Here is a 3,751-nt window from a genome sequence, read left to right as displayed (position 1 = left end):
TACAAGAGCCAGAGCCTTGCGTTGAGGTAAGTTTAACTATCTCTAGCTGTAACTTTTCAACCTCGCACACTAGTTCAGGCTCCTTCCACACCAGAGGGGTGACATTCCATGTCCCAAGAGCCAGCTTCTTCAGCCAAGGATCAGAACGCCAAAGTCCCCACCCTTGACTGCCACTCACCAAACATTGCACCCGACCCCTTTGGCTCCTCCTACAGGTGTTTAGCCCATTGAAAGAGGGAGCCATGTTTCTTCTTCAGGCTGTGCCCGGCTCCATGGGTAAAAGCGTTCGCCAGCGTACCCCACCTCCAGGACTGGCTCCAGAGTGGGGCCCCAGTGACCTGCGTCTGGGCGAGGGAACACTAGGTCCATTTGTCTTGCTCATTATAAGAGGTCTTTATTATAATAAAAGTATTGTTTTCTTTAAGAGTTTTGCATTTTCTTCACTTCAATAAATATTAGAGTGTACAAGTTAAATCATTTTGCAATCAAATCAGGGCAACTTATTTATAAATGGAGTAGTTAACAGAAAAAAAGCAAATTATTACAGGATTAGCATGACTTCTTTTGTTGTTTGAAGTTGCTGCCAGTCAGATTAATTGGTCCTGCACATTTTATCAGCAAAATGCTCAGTTGAGTTTGATACAGAAAGTATTGGAACTTTGATTTCCAAGTTTTTGTTTCAGATTTGAGACCGGAACTGTGATTGGGCTGTTCCAACATATAACATTGGAATGATGTAAACCGCAATGTATCTCTGGCTTTATGTTTACGTTTTTTATTATCCCGCTGCAGTACATCACTATTTCATCTCCAGACTTTGCTCTTTTGGAGCCTTTTAAAAAAGGCCCATTTTATTGGATAGCGTTATTAAATTTTTAAGAAAGAAACACATAATAATGATGATAATGGATATTTTATATTTAGTAATAGTATAATTAAAACAACCATTGAAAAAGTTCTAGAAATTTTCCAGCAAAAGAGCAACTACAATGATTGTAAAGACATTCATCTGATACTTATTCTCCTGCATAAACAAAGAGATACTCTTTGTAAAGATCAACATAATCATAAGATAGTAAAAATTTGAGTGAAAAAGTTAAAGTCTCAATGTCACAGGGAAGTCTATTTCAGCTTTAATAATACTGGGAGAAAAAAATTAAAAGTTAAATACAGACAAAAACAAGGAATTTATTTCTGTATTAAGTAATAAAACATTGATTTTTATGAGAAATATATCAGAATGACACACATTTATAACAAATTTAAAGCATTCAAAGAGGCTTTAATAGTAGGTGCACTTAAAGAAACCATTTCCACTTGGCATTTTGAAGGAGGTTTACTCTGTGTAAAGCTCAGATATGCAGTTTGTCTTCTTCCTCTATATGGAACCAAGATTCAAGACTATGGTGAGATCCAAATAGCAATCAGAAAACCAGATTGTTTGCCAAAGAAATTAACCAAAACTTCAGAAATTATATTTTTTGGACAAACGAGTCAGACATTTTTCTATTTTGGCACCTGCACTGACGTCATTATGATGGATTAAACTAGATACAGCATATAGAAGCTTTTAATCAATTGTGAACCATAGGGGTGGAAGTGTCATGGTTTGGGGTACTTTGTTCAGACCTGGCCAGCTCACCATCATTTAATCTGCAGTTTAATGCACATCAAAAGGATAATGATAGAATTGTAAGTTAATTGGCAAAAAAAGAAAGAAAGAAAAAGACAAGCAACATGGCTGTGACTCAAGACATACAAGTAAATTCACCAAAGTTAGGCTGAGTTATTTAGAAATGGAAGATCCTGGGCCTAGGTAAAGCCCATATCTTCATCTCCTTGATATGCTGTTTGATCATTTTAAACAGTCTCTAAAGGCAGAATCTTACAGCTGAAAGTTAGAAGTGTAGTAACTTTTCTTTTACTGATATCACAGACTGATAGATGGCTAAAAACAAGCATCTCACTAAAATTACTATGGGGTAACTAACCTCTTTTATACTGAGTAGAGTGTCCTAACAGTCCTCAGCGAGAAAATCATTATCTTTAATTTGATTGGTTGTATTCAGAAAACTCTTTTAATTATTTTTATTCGATGGTAATTAAACCAGCTTCACACAATATGAACTGCAGGTAATTTATAATAAACCTACCAAAATACTGCAAATGTAACTTCTCTGTTTTGGTACATAAGTCTTTATTTTGCGATTGAACTTCAATGAAAACAAAATGGGTGATAATATTATAAAAAGTAGTGAAAACATAAATGAAAGGTAGTGCTGACTTTTCTTCTGCTCTAACTGCACTGGGAGTAACAGCAGTGCACAAATTCAGTGCAGGCTATCAGGGAGAGCTATGGTGTGATTGCATCTGAGTGATGGAAAAAAAAAGGGAAAAAAACCCAGGGCTCTTTCCCTGCAGCTCCATGGCCGTTGATTATTGGTATTTTCCGAGTTTTCCAAACTAATAAGTGGCACTATCAAGCATTTGGAAGCGCCGGGAGACTGCAGACGGGCTGCTCGGCCTAATTGATATTGAGCGTGGCGCTGGTAGGCGCGGACGGGGCCGCTGCTGGGTAATTTGCAGTTTAATCAGCGTTTGTAATGAGGGCCGCTGATTAGCGAGGGCTGGAAATAAAAGAGAGTTACAAGGAACGTCTGTCAGAGTCCAGCGATAATTCACCACTAATTGTAATGATTAGAGAAAACTGGATGACTTTGGAGTTTTCTATTGCTTCATGGTGACACTATATATAGGACTATGCCTGCCTATTCCAGCACCTTGTCCTATACATGTCAATTCATTCTGGCAATTTTCTCCATCAGACATGACTTGTGAAAACACACCAGAGAACAAGGCTGAATCAAAGTGATTTGATTATCAAACAAAAAACATCTCATTTCGAAAATGGGGGTGGGGGTGGATCTAGGGTGGATCTAGAATGGACTCTTTTGCAGAGAAGGGAGAGATGTATTCCTTGAGACGTGCCTCGACCACTGCTGGAATAGCCAATGTGAAATTAGTGAGAAATGTGTGCATGAACGCCTTTGGTCAATTAGCGAGGAGAGGAAGAGGAGGCAGGAGGCGACAGAATCAGCTGGTGCTCTCATAGTGGAGGTCTGTCTGTTTGGAGAGAAAGGGAGAGAGAGCACACACACAGCAGCTGCAGCAGCTCCTCCATCCAGCCTGCTGGCAGCCCTCCCTCTCCCTATTTGAGGCTTCATGTGATTTCAACTGAATTATAATAGAGTTGGAGGAAATAACTTCTCTGCATGTGATGATAACCAGAAAAGGATATCTAAACTCACATTACTCCCCTTCAGTGCAATGTAACCCCAATGAAACACATTTTCTCATTTTCAAAGTACCTGATTTTGATTGTCTTGTTTCTAAAATGGCAACCAATTCTCTGTTTGTCTAAATACATTGAAGTTTTTTTTTTTAACAAAATGTACTATTCAGAACGTAACCAAGTCATAATAATTTAGCAAATCGTTAGACTTCCAAAGATGTTTTATTTCTCACACAAAAAATGGGCTGTGTTGCACTTTTGCTTTCCTATTTGATCAAGTTTATAGTTAGAGTTACTCAGGTTATCCTAAGCTATCTCTATAGTTATGCTGCTATAGGCTTAGGCTGCTGGAGGACATAGGGACAACTTTTTATTATTCTGCTTTATTTTTGCTTACCTTATTTTACAGTTCTGTAGTATTTTAAACACTTTATTTTCTCTCTACTTTTTCTCATAGTA

The sequence above is a fragment of the Cyprinodon variegatus genome, unplaced genomic scaffold (assembly GCF_000732505.1).
Source record: "Cyprinodon variegatus isolate N-32 unplaced genomic scaffold, C_variegatus-1.0 Scaffold446, whole genome shotgun sequence".
NCBI lineage: Eukaryota > Metazoa > Chordata > Actinopteri > Cyprinodontiformes > Cyprinodontidae > Cyprinodon > Cyprinodon variegatus.
The sequence above is the reverse complement of the archived record's forward strand: the minus strand, read 5'-3'. Positions refer to the sequence as shown.